The sequence below is a fragment of the Schistocerca americana genome, chromosome 9 (assembly GCF_021461395.2).
Source record: "Schistocerca americana isolate TAMUIC-IGC-003095 chromosome 9, iqSchAmer2.1, whole genome shotgun sequence".
Taxonomy (NCBI): domain Eukaryota; kingdom Metazoa; phylum Arthropoda; class Insecta; order Orthoptera; family Acrididae; genus Schistocerca; species Schistocerca americana.
In genome coordinates, this window is record NC_060127.1 from 5,456,382 (window position 1) to 5,472,528 (window position 16,147).

Below are 16,147 nucleotides of genomic sequence, written 5' to 3' on the forward strand. Positions count from 1 at the left end.
GTGTCTTGAGGAAGGTTAGTTACAGTTTCTTGAAACAGCTCTAAGTGAGGCATACATGATTACACCACAATCCCATGCATTGCTCCCATACGGACCGCAAAGATAAGATTAACTAATTACAGTGTGCACAGAATCAGAGCATTTGACATGGAGGCTATTAATACCTTTCCTGAACCAGTCAAATAAATGTGATCCCATTTGATCTACTTAACCCAGTGTCTTATAGTTTTTTTATTGTCGTTGTGCCACAGCAGTACACATATTTTTCAGCCATTTTCCTCATTTTTGGAGCAACATACTATAAGCTATATTAGAGCAGTCTGTTTATTGTGTTTCTCTATCACACTACGAAATACGGTCATACATAGTCTGTGTGTGTGATGAAGCTTAAAACACTTATCAATTTGTATAAAAATTTTGCACTCTTCACACTTAAAGGAGGATTCTTCACAATGTCTTCTGTTGTAACAGACCTTACAACTTTCTTGTCTGATGGAGGTATTTGGTGGGAAAATGTCCCCAGTATATTCCTTGTTGAATTAATGGATTTGTTCCTTGGCTTGGGAGTCTAAATCCTGTAATCAGGAGGTCTAGACAAAGACGTACGTCTAGGCGAAGACGCACGAAGCGCGACGAGGCTTCACGGTGTATGCAAAGACATTTCGGCTGCGCACCAATCTCACCAGCCGGCGATCGGGTGTACTCGCAACCTGTTCTTGTGTGATGCCCTCGAATTTTATCAGCTTTCTGAAAGGAATCGTTTCAATCTATTAAAACAGTGCAGTTTCACGAGGCATTGTAATGTTAGAATGTGATCAGTATGGCTTTAGGAAAGGTAAAAGCACCAGAGAAGCAACTCTGACGTTGCGGTTGATAATCGAAGCACGACTAAAGAAAAATGAAGGCATGTTTATAGGATTCGTCGACGTGCAAAAGCGTTCCTATAGGGAGAGACGTGTAATATACAATACGTACTAGAGCCAACAGGGAATTGTAACAGTGGACGACCAAGAACGAAGTGCTTGGATTAAAAATCGCATGAGATAGGGATGTTCACTTTCGCGTCTGTAACTCGAAGAAGGTTCAGGAGTGACATTAAAATTAAAAGGATATCAATATTACGATTCGCTGATGAAATTGCTATCCCGAGTGAAACTGGAGAAGAATTACAGGATCTGCTGAATGGAATGAACAGTCTAACGAGTGCAGAATACGGATTGAGAGTAATCGAAGAAACGCGGAAGTAATGAGAAGAAGTAGAAATCAGAACAGCGAGAAACATAATATCGGGATTGATGGTCATGAAGTAGATTAAGTTAAGGAATTCTGCTACCTAGGCAGCAAAGTAACCCATGACGAACGGAGCTAGGACGACATCGAAAGCAGACTGTCACTAGTAAAAAGGGCATTGCTGGCCAAGAGAAAACTACTAGCATCAAACACAGGCGTTAATTTGAGGAAGAAATTCCTGAGAATGTACGTTTGGAGCACAGCATTGTATGGTGGTGAAACATGGTCTGTGGGAAAATCGGAACACAAGAGAATCGAAGCTTTTGAGATGTGGTGCTACAGACGAACATTGAAAATATGTAGACTGAGAAGGTAAAAAACGAGGTGGTTCTGCACATAATCGGAGAGGAAAGGAACATGTGAAAAACACTGTGAGCTAGAAGGGACAGGATGATAGGACATCTGTTAAGACATCAGGGAATGTCGTCTACGGTGCTAGAGGGAGCTGTAGAGAGCAAAAACCGTAGAGGAAGAGGTTGGTATACATCCAGAAAATAATTGAGGAGGTAGGTTGCAAGTGCTATTCTGAGATGAAGAGGTTGGCACAGAAGAGGAATTCGTCGCGGGCCTGATGACTCAAATAGAAAAGGCACCCGGGGTCTTATTCTAAGAAAATTTGCTACCCTCACTTCCACTGGAGCGAAATAGAAGCAGTGCAGTCTTGGATGGGAAGGGATGACCAGTTACACCGTACGTCACCTGTACCACTCTTTACAGAGTCGTGGCTAAAGTGAGAAACTTCTATGGAAGTTTGGTACCGCGAGAGGGCGGTGATCGCATCAGCGTGACATTGCGCCGTGTTCTAAGGCAGCATCTGTGAGGGAATGGTGTGTGGACAATAACAGTCTGGCCTGCGCACACTGCCGACCTGAACTCAATATGACACATGTCTACCGGGGTATTTATTTGCATTTCTGGAAACTGGATATCTCAGACGCTAGGAGACGGTTTTGAATCACTTTTTATTCGAGCCCAGTCTTCAGTCAGAGTCGCTTTGTCGCTATAGCAGGGGACTCCTGGCAATGTGGACGTAAAATTAAGTGCATCAGTGTTCAAATAAAATGATTTGTGTTTGAATATTGTGAAACAGAGGAGAAAGATTCAATTAGAGATTTGGAATGAAATAAGGTGTACTGAGATTAGAAAAGCTTATGAAGAGGAATGAAGATAATATTTTTTATTTAGTGGTACTGTAGTCACGCGTAGTTCAGAATCATTGTCGAATGAGACATCCATATTAGATTTTTCATTTGAGACTGAGTAATTTTCAATGTAATTTATTTTTTATGTTTATTAATTATGTGTCTAACATTTGTGAGAGTAAGGCTTCGATATCACTTTTGCCCTTTGTCTATGTTAATGCGTACTGCAGCATGAATTTCATACAAGTAAGAACATATAAGATAATTTAAAACAGTTTTTTAAAGGAGTATTTCACCTAAGAGCATTGTCCACATCCTCGATGCAAGTCATTAGTATTTAAAGGAGTGTATGCAGCTGGCGCACAGAGACCCGCAAACGCCGCATTTCGAAGTAGTTACATCACGAGGTGAAAATCAAGCAATGGAAAATCCAGGATGGAATGTAACAATTTTCAGTGTATCACTGTTCTACATATCCGTCCTACTTTCTCGTCTTTCCTGTGTTTCTCTTGTCACCTTGCAACACGTACTGCACGCACAACGTGCCTGAGACTCCAGTGGGTTGCGTTTGCGTGCGTGTCTGTCGTTTTTTTTTTAACGAAGGCGTTTTTTTTTTAACGAAGGCGTTAATGGCCGAATGATATAATTGTGAGAGTCTTTCTGTTGTTGTGCCTATCTGTGACTCGGCATCTCCGCTATATGGTGGGTCGCAACTTTCCCTTTTCTAACACTGTTACATTACGAGGTAAGATATTTTCATGTCGGGATCAGTTTGCAACGAAATTTACCAGCTCATAGGGACCACTTCATGAACAGCGTTTTTAGGCAGATCATTAGCGCATTAATAAAAGAGATTAGTAGTAACGTTCAGGATTTAATCAGTTTGCATATTAGTTTAGAAGGATTATAAAACAGGACCAAATTCGCGTTGTGTTCTCGCAGGCAGATGTATTTCGTTTCTCTTGCAGTTGGAAATGCGCAAAAGTCACCCAAAGCTAAACAACAACAATAAAGTTACAACCAACCAAGTCAGTACAAATTCCAAATCAATGTTGTTGTACTTGTTGTTGCCTTCAGTCCTGAGACTGGCCTGATGCTGCTCTCCATGCTACTCAATCCCGTGCAAACTTCATCTCCGAGCACTTACTGCAACCTACATCCTTCTGAATTTGCTTAGTGAATTCACCTCTTGGTCTCCCTCTACGATCCTTACCCTCCACGCTGCCCTCCAATGCTAAATTTGTGATCCCTTCATGCCTCAGGACATGTCCTACCAACCGATCCCCTCTTCTAGTCAAGTTGTGCCACAGACTTCTCTTCTCCCCAATCCCATTCAATACCTCCTCATTAGTTATGCGATCTACCCATTTAATCTTCAGCATTCTTCTGTAGCACCACATTTCGAAAGCTTCTCTTCTCTTCTTGTCCAAACTATTTATCGTCCATCTTTCACTTCCATACACGGCTACATTCCATACAAATACTTTCAGAAACGACTTCCTGGCACTTATATCTATACTAGATGTTAACAAATTTCTCTTCTTTAGAAACGATTTCCTTGCCATTGCCAGTCTACATTTTATATCCTCTCTATTTCGACCATCATCAGCTATTTTTCTCCCCAAATAGCAAAACTCCTTTACTACTTCAAGTGTCTCATTTCCTAATCTAATTCCTTCACCATCACCTGACTTCATTTGACTACATTCCATTATCCTCGTTTTGCTTTTGTTGGTGTTCATCTTATATTCTCTTTTCAAGACACTTTCCATTCCGTTCACCTGATCTTCCAAATCCTTTGCTGTCTCTGACACAATTACAATGTCATCGGCGAACCTCAAAGTTTTTATTTCCTCTCCATGGATTTTAATACCTACTCCGTATTTTTCTTTTGTTTCCTTTGCTGCTTGCTCTATATACAGATTGAATGACATCGGGGAGAGGCTGTAGCCCTGTCTCACTCCCTTCCAAACCACTGCTTCCCTTTCGTGCCCCTCGACTCTTACAACTGCCATCTGGTTTCTGTACAAATTGTAAATAGCCTTTCGCTCCCTGTATTTTACCCCTGCCACCTTTAGAATTTGAAAGAGAGTATTCCAGTCAACATTTTCAAAAGCTTTCTCTAAGTCTACAAATGCTAGAAACGTAGGTTTGCCTTTCCTTAATCTTTGATCTAAGATAAGTCGTAAGGTCAGTATTGCCTCACGTGTTCCAACATTTCTACGGAATCCAAACTGATCTTCCCCGAGGTCGGCTTCTACCAGTTTTTCCATTCGTCTGTAAAGAATTCGCGTTAGTATTTTGCAGCTGTGACTTATTAAACTGATAGTTCGGTAATTTTCACATGTGTCAACACCAGCTTTCATTGGGATTGGTATTATTGTATTCTTCTTGAAGTCTGAGGGTATTTCGCCTGTCTCATACAGCTTGCTCACCAGATGGTAGAGAAATTTTAAAGGTAACTTTGGCACGAGACAGAACGTCGACCCCGCTCCGGACCACAGTATCGGAAATGCTGACCCTCTCCGCTTTCGATTCCTCTTGAAGAATAGTCTGCCATTCCTCCAGGCATTCAGACCCCTCACTCAAAGTGTATATGGTATTCAGCACTGGCTGTAGAGAGAAAGCGACTTATACCAAATGTGAAAGACCAGTTAAGAAAGACCTTGAATGACTAGAAAATGTCCACAGCTACGTTCACGACAGACATCGGTACCGAGAAGTAAAAGTACATCTGGCAACTGAAGTGAAATGGTCCCAGCCCTCGTAATTGCAGAGTCTGGGCACACTTCATACCAGCGTCCGCTAACAGGTGTCCACGTACACATAGCGTACACTGAGGAGGGGTAAAACGATCACCAACTGCCACGGTCACAGTGTTGCTTTTTTTTTGTGATTAAAACTTTACAAGCAGCCCTCTGATCAGAGCTGTTGGTGTAATGAACGCCTGCTCTGTTTTTGTTGGCTCGCCAGCTGTGTGTACCCCACGCCGCTCCCGACAAAGGCTTTCTGGCTGCAGCGGGGCACACGCACCTCCCCGCCCACGCTACGCACAGTGTGCACGCACCCCTCACGCATTCCTGCCGCGCCTCTTTCGCCCCCAGACGCCAGTCACGCCGGCTCCCCTAGCGGCCTGCTGCCGACGGTGCGTTTTATTACGCACGCACACACACACACACACACACACACACACACACACACACACACAGATGCCTGGCGCAGTCTTTTGTTTTGCACCGACACGCACCGCGGGCACGCGCTTTTTTGTCGACCGGGGGTGGCGGCCAAATTTATTTTCATAAGCCGTATCCGTTTCCTGGGAGTCGAGGCGGGTTTTACGGTACGTAGGAAGGCGGCGGAGGAAAAATGAAGGGGAAAAAAAACCAAAAAGTGTTTCACATGTTTGTTTGTCAGACGTTTAGGAGAAGTCTCTTTCACGTGTGGCGCCAAGGTCCTGTAATTGCTACTTTGCTATTAGACTTCGGTTTCTCGTAACAGAAAAGTGAGCGAACATCAGCCACATATTATTATGTCGTTGCGCAAGTTCGTACCGTTTTTGTTTAGCATGTTGCTATTCCTGTTGCTATGGCTTTATCTGTCGATTATCTTTTTTTAAAATTTCTGGTTCACTGTTCCTATTTGAGTTTACATATTGTCATTTCGTCACTTCTAGAGAGTGTAGCTCTGGACGCCAGAAAATGGAGTGCAAGTGGAGAAATCGGAACTTTTCCGGCATTTCTCCTGTTTCAGTTCCGTAGAAGACTGACGGCAGCGGAGGCAGCCAGAAACATTTGCGCCGTGCGTGGGCCTAGTGCTACAGGAAGCAGCATGGCAGGAAAATGGTTTCCTCGTTTTACACTACTGGCCATTAAAATTGCCACACCACGAAGGTGACGTGCTACACGCGCGAAATTTACGTGACAGGAGGAAGATGCTATGATATGCGAATGATTAGCTTTCCAGACCACTCACACAAGGTTGGCGCCGGTAGCGACACCTACAACGTGCTTACATGAGGGAAGTTTCCAACCGATTTCTCATATACAAACAGCAGTTGAGGGGCGTTGCCTGGTGAAACGTTGTTGTGATGCCTCGTGTAAGGAGGAGAAATGCGTACCATCACGTTTCCGACTTTCATAAAGGTCGGATTGTAGACTATCGCGATTGCGGTTTATCGTATCGCGACATTGCTGCTCGCGTTGGTCGAGATCCAATTACTGTTAGCAGAATATGGAATCGGTGGGTTCAGGAGGGTAACACGGAACGCCGTGCTGCATCCCAACGGCCTCGTATCACTAGCAGTCGAGATGACAGGCATCTTATCTGCATGACTGTAACGGATTATGCAGCCACGCCTCGATCCCTGAGTCGACAGATGGGAACGTTTGCAAGACAACAACCATCTGCACGAACAGTTGGATGACGTTTTCAGCAGCATGAACTATCAGCTCGGAGACCGTGGCTGCGGTTACCTTTGACGCTGCGTCACAGACAGGAGCGCCTGCGATGGTGTACTCAACGACGAACCTGGGGGCACGAATGGCAAAACGTCATTTTTTCGGATGAATCCAAGTTCTGTTTACAGCATCATGATGGTCGCATCCGTGTTTGGCGACATCGCGGTGAACGCACATTGGAAGCGTGTATTCGTCATCGCCATACTGGCGTATCACCTGGCGTGATGGTATGGGGTGCCATTGGTTACACGTGTCGGTCACCTCTTGACGGCACTTTGAACAGTGGACGTTACATTTCAGATGTGTTACGAAACGTGGCTCTACCCTTCATTCGATCCCTGCGAAACCCTACATTTCAGCAGGATAATGCACGACCGCATGTTGCAGGTCCTGTACAGGCCTTCCTGGATACGGAAAATGTTCGACTACTGCCCTGGCCAGCACATTCTCCAAATCTCTGGTGCCCGAGCAACTGGCTCGTCACAATACGCCAGTCCTACTGTTGATGAACTGTGGTATCGTATTGAAGCTGCATTGGCAGCTGTACCTGTACACGCCATCCAAGCTCTGTTTGACTCAGTGTCCAGGCGTATCAAGGGCGTTATTACGGCCAGATGTGGTTGTTCTGGGAACTGATTTCTCAGTATCTATGCACCCAGATTGCGTGAAAATGTAATCACATGTCAGTTCTAGTATAATATATTTGTTCAATGAATATCCACTTATCATCTGCATTTCCTCCTGGTGTTGCAATTTTAATGGCCAGTGGTGTAAGAAAGATCGTTTTGATATTGGTCAGTCTCCACGTCCAGGAAGAGATTTGGAGTCAGATGAGGATCTTTTACACGCATTAATCCGCAGTGGTCCACGTCAGTGTACTCTAGAACTGTGAAATCCGATCAGCTGTGATCGTTCCACCATCGTGCGACATTTGCATGCACTGCGGGAAGTTCAAAAATCGGGTGTACTGGCACAACATGCTCTGAGCCAAAATGATGAAAATCTGCGGGTGGTCGTGTGAGCGTCTCTGTTTCGTCCTCAACGATTGGCTCGTCAACAACACCGACCATTCCTATCCTGTATCGCTACTGGTGACTAGGAATGGTGCCATAATGGTAGCATAAGGAAAAGAAATAGTTGAGCCCAAACAAAGCAGCAACTCCACGTAGAAAGACCTTCGCGCATCTGCGAAAGATAATGATGCGCATCTGATGGAACGGCGATAGTGTGATGTCCTACGAATTGCTTCTTCCAGGTGTAAGCACCGCTGCTGACATTTCTTGTCAACAACTGAGACGTGTTGCAGACGCAGTCCAAGAACAATGACCGGGATGACTGCGTGAAGTGACGCTACTCCACGTCAACGCCCGCCAGCATTCTGTTAGACTGACAATAAACACTGTACAGGAGTTGGGTTGGGAAGTCATTTCACACCCACCTCATTCACCTGATCTTACGCCAGCGGATTTTCACCTTTCTCGCTCTCTATCGATCAGCCTTCTAGGACCCTCGTTTCGGGATCAAAATGCGCTCCGAACATGTCTCATCGTGTTCACGGCCTCAAAACCACGTGGTTTCTACAGTCTCGGAAGCGAGAAGTTACCCAAGCGTGAGCAGACTGCTGTAAATTGTGAAGGAAAATATATTATTGATGCCTAAAGTCTGTGTTATGTATATCTGGTGTATTTATGAAGCTTACGGATAAACGCTACGAACTAATACATCAACCCAATATAATGCTAGCCAACTTCGGAAGTCGCCTGTCGAAATCCAACTTTCAGTACTGAATTTCTTTCGCGTGTTCCTAAATCGCAAATACTCTGCAACGATATATTCTGCACCACCTATCGATATCAGAAAGCACGAGTGTCCTTCAAACTGTCAGTTGCAATCTTAAGTATTTACTGTGGCGAGGTGGTTGCGGTGACCAACGGTTTGTGAGCGTGCTGTGTCTGTCGTAGAAAACGCTGTGTATGACTGGACAAAGTAGAGTCTAGTTGGGGGCTGACGTTTGGCACAGGTAGGTGTAGCGAGACGCCTTATGTTTAAGTATGATTTGAGTACAACCATTATTCACGCCGCGCAGATTTCGCGCTCTAAGTCTGCAACAGTATTCTAGTTTTTCTAGTTCGTACTGACGGGGGGGGGGGGGGGGGGGAGGGCAGGGTAGGGGACGAACATATTCTTTCGTCCTTTTATTCAACATGTACATTGAAGAAACTGTGATGGAAATAAAAGAAAGTTTTAAGAGTGAGATTAAAATTCAATGTGATAACATGTCAATGATAAGATTCCCTGATGACATTGCTATACAAAGTGTAAATGAAGAATGAGTACAGAATCTGTTAAAGGGAATGATCTAGTGAGTACAGAATGTGAACTGATAGTAACTCGAAGAAGACAGAAGTAATGAGAACTAGCAGACAAGAAAACAGCAAGAAACTTATGAAGTTAAGGAGTCCTACTACCTAGGCAGTAAAATAACCCATAACTGACGGAGCAAAGAGGAGATAAAAAGCACACTAACATTCCAAAAAGGACATTATTGTCCAAGACAAGTCTAAAAGTGTCAAACATTTTCCCAATTTGCGGAAGAAATGTATGAGAATATGTTTGCAAATTGGATATTTGCAAATTTGTGGTAACATCTTATGGGACCAAACTGCTGAGGTCATCGGTCCCTAAGCTTACACACTACTTAATTCAACTTAATCTAACTTATGCTAAGGAGCACACACCCGCGTCAACTGTGGCAAGGCGCCACAGACCGCACAGCTACCCCCAGCGGCCGAATATGTTTGGATCACAGCACTGTACTGTAGCGATACTTGGACTGTGGGAAAACCTGAACAGAAGAGAATCGACAGAAGAGGAGAATGTTATAAATTAGTGGCACTCATAAGGTAAGGAATGAGATTCTCCGCAGCATCGGCGAGGAAAGCAATGTATGGAAAATGCTGAAAAGAAGGGACAGGATCATACGAAACATGTTAAGACGTCAGAAAATTAAAAAAAAAAGCATATTTAAAGTCCTCACATTCCGATTTAATGGGCTTCTTCCAATACTATCAATATTTTTCAATTGAATTTGACAAGTACCTCTCTTTGCACCCCACGTGACATGCACATATGTTAATCACGGTGGTATAACTATGTTTTAAATGCAAAGATTTTTCCACTCAAACGTTCTGAAAGTTATTTCTGACCACTGGCCATTATTTTTCAAATTATGCCGTCGTTCTGGCAGAATTGCCCTTTTCAGTCGATGCCTACCTATTTGACACAACGTTTCAGCAAAAACAGCAATTTTCGTCAACTACATGGTCCAGTCGTACTACTGTGACCACCTGTAAGAAGCCAGAATAACCACCTTTTGCAGTGTGGACGTGCAGGAAGAGAGTCAATAAGGACCTGGACAGTACCACCAGAGATTTGGAGCCATGCTGACTCCACTACCGTGGCTAGCTGCATTAGTGATCTTCACTGAGGATCCATAGATGGAACAGCATGATCGAGGTGGTCCCACACACAGGCCTTAGATCTGGGGAGTCTGGTGGTCAGGAGAATACGGTAAACTCACCCTACTTCTGACTGAACCACCCACGTAGGCTGGGAGCTGTGCGGCACATTGTATTGCCCTCCTCGTATATGTCATGCCGAGGTAAAAACAAATGCATATAGGGGTGGACATGGTCCCCAAGGATAGATGCATACTTATGATGATCCATTCTACCATCCAGAATGACGAGCTCATCCAGGGAATGCCACGAAGACATTCCCAAGACAACAACGCTCCCTCTTCCGGCCAAGAACCTTGTCACGTGATGTTGCTTTCAGACGTTTCACACTGTACGTGCCAACGGCCATCTGTCATCTGCGAAGGCCACGTGTCACCATTCAGTGGATGTCCAGTTGCAAACACCAGGCGATGAACAGCTGTCAGCACAGGTGCCTGAAACAGCCGTAAGCTACAGAGGTCCACACGCAGCAATGTTTGCTGAAGGGTCATTGAGCATGAGGAAAAACAAGTTACTCTCTCACCTATTTTTCGTACACAGAAAACTATTAAACATTTTATTACAACCTGATGCACCTTGAGTGAGAAAGCCTGAGCAGATGTTGATGGTCCTTGACAGGGCGCTAAAAGCATGAGGTATGTTTATGGTTCTTAGCTTGGAGAAGTGGCAAGCTGGGAGTTGGAAGCAACTGGCAGTGAGCCCATCCCTCAGTAAATCTTGCCGTTCAGGCCAACAGCTGTACAAGGCAGACCTAGCAGGCCCTCGTCAAGACAGGTCTCCAGCAGAACAATGCCGAGCTACCTGCATTGGTGCCAGCGTAAGCCTGGGCTGGGGGCGATGGACTGAAGGGACACATCTACACAGTGGAGTCATAAACTGGGCATTGTGTGCAGAGCCACACGTAATAAAAATTCAACATTCAGTTCTGGTACTGGTGTGCAAATACCAGATATGTCCGAAAGGACAGACACCATATCCGCATAACTATACAATTATGTCCACTCATCATGACTTCTCCCTACCCCACAAAAACCTCCATCACTATACCTTCACTACTCTTACACAGTATAAAAATACACAGCAACATAATAAAAAAGAATTACACTCATACAATAAAAAGAGTGTAGTTCAAAGACAAAGTGGTGGCAGTGTTATGTTGGCAACACTACAAAGCATAAACCACAATGCACTCTTAGAAGTATAAAAACAAAGAAGTATAAAAACAAACAGAAAACAGTGGTGTGCGAAAGAGTGTGCTCTGTAAAACATAAAAAAATTGCATAATTCTGCAGAGCAACTAAAAATTAGGCTACAGCTATCAGTATCTCAAGAGGGAAAACATCAACGTTCTGCTAGCAACGGCATTTCCGAATGTAGGCGAGAAATTAAGTGGAAATCACAGTAAGTAAAGACCAGCACATTGTTAACGAACTGTTTACAGCAAATCAAAATGTAAATAATTTAATCAGAGACCGCTGATGATGCGTTACCTCAGTGAAGTGAAACGTGTCTGGTCAAAAGCACGCATTTTTTGTAGTTGCAACGACACAGCGGAAATACCCTCAAGAATGGTAAAGCAACTATGGGCAACATGGCCACACAAATGAAGACTTTTCAGTATTTTAACATTTTTTTCCCCTCGATTCTTCGGTGTGTATGTATTGGCTGTATCCATCAGTCAAAGTCAAAATGGACCCTTACTCAGGAAATGAACACAAGGGAGCAGGTTCAGGCATTTTGCATCGCCTCAAGGATCCAGTGCAGGTGATTTGCCATCGCCTTCGTCCGACCTGTTATGAAGCGTATAGTCTGTATCTGGTTGGTGCGGATGGCTGTGGTAAGTGTTTGTAGAGTGCAGCTGGCGTACATGAGGGTGAAACCTGGTGCTGGCGTATAGTCTATTGCTATTCCTCCTGATAGCATCATCCTCAACGGATGGATCTGCATTCACTTTAGGTGACGCAGCGGACAGGTTTGGAATTTGACTCAAGACAATGCCGCAAAGTCTTTCCCAGGAACTCAAAAGGGAAGGCACCCAACAATACGTGGCGTACCCGGACGGTCACCCATCCGAGTACCAGCCAAGCTCGACGGTGCTTAACTCCTGATGTGGTGGGAACAGGTGTTGACAGTAGTGAAGGTGGTGGTAGTAGTAATAGTAGTAGTAGTAGTAGTAGTAGTAGTAGTAGTAGTAGTAGTAAAGTAGTAGTAGCAGTAGTAGAAGCAGCAGTACCATTAACGTTCCTAGTAACTAAAGTGCGCGTCATTTATGTTGGCGGCCGAGTTTAGGTTCGTTCCGCGCATCTGACGTCACGAAACACAGCCAGCCAATGAACAGAGAACAACGTTGCCAGATATCGACTGCATTGCAGAGCATGGACGAGTGTCTTCAGTTTTAGAAACGTTCAGTCATAAATAAAGTAATAGATCAAAAGCAATGTCTTGATAGCAGACTTTCTTCTATACTGCTTTTTCGTAATAAAGAACAGCGGTAATTGTTTATTTCCTATTTGGCTTCTATGTGAAAGGTTATGAGTTCAAACCTTGTGCAGTGCTTAATGTTTTCATTATTTAAAAACAATATCGAAGTGCCTTACTTCACGAATTATATTCGTTTGAATGCAATTTCTTGAAATTTCTAGTGCTTTTTCTCTTCATTAACCCTTCCGCTGCTGCAGACACGTGCTCCCTGCATTCCGCGCTGTGGGCGATTTTGTCATCACTGCACTGCTCACCTGTGCAGACACATGGTGTTCCCACTGCTTTGACGCGCTTATCATTCGATTTCACAAAAACTACTTGGCCCAAAACTTTGATTTTTACACGTCTTCTTGACTGATACCTTCCCCCCATAAATGACTTAATTTTGTTTCGCTGTTCAACGCAGTTATTATGCAGCATTAAATGTAGTAAACCATTGCACGAAATTTCGAAGAGTTTGCAGAGGTAGAAGTCCATAGCGTATACTATCCGTATGGTCGATTTTAGTTGCCACAATGTTGAGAATGAAATGTGGACAAGATACCTAAATTTCACACAAAATTTACTGTATAACAATATCTCATTTAATGTAAGTACCACATAGGTGTCGTATGTAATATTGAGGAATATTCCGTCTTTTGCGACTGTAATAAAAGTTTTATTTACACTGGACGCGTTTGGCTTTATTTTAAAGGATTTCAGTCAATGAAAGGTATGGCACATACACAATGGCACTCATGTTCTCTTTCTTGTTTTTTGTTCCACAGTCGCAGTTTTACCAATGGTACTGAAATATATTCCTCTTCTGCAACTGTAATAAGCGACTTATTTAGACCAGACGCGTTTCTCTCTTTTGAAGCATCTTCAGTGGACAGTATTTTGTCTCCTCCATTGCCAAGTCACCTTTCGTAGTTTTGTGCTGCGGTAACACAATATTCAACGTTAGTGTTGGCTGATCAGTGTTTTAGCAAATAAATGATGTTTGTATGTACCACACACAAGAATTATATTTGACGTAGCCCAGAGCACTTCACTGATAGACGGTACATTCAAGTCCTAATGTTTTTGTAAGTCCACAGTTTTGTTTAATGTATTTTGTCTACTTCCTTATGATTGAAGTGCTTTAAAATAAAGCCAAACGTGGTCAGTGTAAATAAAACTTTTGTTACCGTCGCGAAAGACGGAATATATCTCAATATAACATACGACACCTATGTGGTACTTAAATGAGATAGTGTTATACAGTAAATTTTGTATGAAATTTAGGTATCTTGTCCACATTTCATTCTCAACATTGTGGCAACTAAAATCGACCATACGGAAAGTATACGCTATGGACTTCTACCTCTGCAAACTCTTCAAAATTTCGTGCAATGGTTTACTATATTTAATGCTGCATAATAACTGCGTTGAACATCGAAACAGAATTAAGTCATTTATGGGGGGAAAGTATCAGTCAAGAAAATGTGTAAAAATCTAATTTTTGGGCCAAATAATTTTTGTGGAATCGAATGATAAGAGTGTCAAAGCAGTCGGAACACGATATGTCTGCACAGGCGAGCAGTGCAGTGACAGAATCGCCCACAGCGTGGAATGCAGGGAGCACGTCTATTGCAGCAGCGAAAGGGTTAATGCGGCCGTGGTGGCTTTGCTTCATGAACTGCGCGCTCCCCCCTAAACGTAAGCTTGCGAACTACGCTATACTATGGCGCTGCTTCTATTGGCGCGTGCGTTGTGTGCAACTGGCAACGCAGCAATCTCCCGCGTGTGGGCGGGCATGCGTGAGCCGCCAAGATAAAAGAATTGAACTATAGTTCTTAGTTAGAACTGTTAATCACATTGTTGTTAACGCATTCAAATCATTTTTAATTCTACTAACACCATTTTGTTACTACCTATTACATTGACATTATTACCATTCTTCAAATAACTGTGTCGCATAAAGTGCCGATTGTGTGAAACCCTGGTCGTATGGAAGGTAGGCCTCAGTCGGATCAGGTTAAATAAACGAATACCATTAACGTAACACGGCACTGACAACATTGCACGCACAACGAAAGAAGATAAAATTAACTTAAAAAGGTTGCGAGGGAAAGCTGATGTACAAAGCGAGATGAAATTAGACGAATATCGGAAACGTCGATGGGGTTAGCGCTGATTCTGATCGCGCGGTCACTGTTTTACAGGAAACGAGGAGCTCGTGACCTCGCGCGTTTACGTTCAGCGTCTGTACTGGTCACACGCGTAACCGGGCGGGCGACTTGTGTCAAGAAACAGTGTGGCACTAACTTTAAAACTTGTAGTTCCACTCTTTAAAAATTAATAATGCTCACAATTATCACACTCAATAAACTGATTATACTGAAAGGGTACAGTACCGCCCGACATTGAAAATACGTACAACATTCTTCGTTATTCTTGTCAGAACAACATTTTTTTGTAATAATAACTCAATTTCATTTAATAAATCGAAGCCAGATACCATTGCAGGAAAGAAGGGCAATTTATTTATTTAATTGATCACATGTGCACTCTCACAAAATAAATCCCTACATACAATTTGGTGAGATCCGTGAAATGAATGAATGTATGGTCGTCTGCTAACCGCAGATAGTGAATGTGCAATATATGATCATCTTTGAGACGGTACTTTGGTCACCTTTGGTGGAAGAGATGAAATTTACCTGAGCTTTGGGCACCTGAAATGTGGCTGACCAATACGGTAGCATGGTGCTCCCCCACCTCGGCGGAGGTGCGAGATGACCTGAAGAACGGCCATGTTTCAGGACTCTGGCGCTGGATCTTGTGTTGGTAAGACCTGTCTTACGTGTGCTCCGTAAAAACAAGAGTGTGGAGAGAATGGTATGCATGTGAAATACTTAAGAGCAGTTTGGAATAATTATTTCTCTATTTCAGGAACTTTTGGGAGCAGAATTAAATGACAGGCAGGTAATATTAAGGGGATCATAGTAATCTTCGAAAGTGACCAACGGTCACAATGAAACCACGTGTAGCAATAAGTTGAAATACTTGCGAGTCCTAGTACTAAGTTGAAATACTTCCGAGTGCTAAAGTTAAGCTGAATTACTAGCGTGTGTACTATAAGTTTGAAATACTTAAGAAATGGCGTGTGCAGGACTTGAAATTAGAGACGAGCACTTCCACGTGGTGAGTACTGTGTGAGTCTCAATCTGTGTATTCGACAAAGGATAAAAAGAAGCACTCGTCCAAGGTATCAGTTGAGGACTCGCGTGTGTGA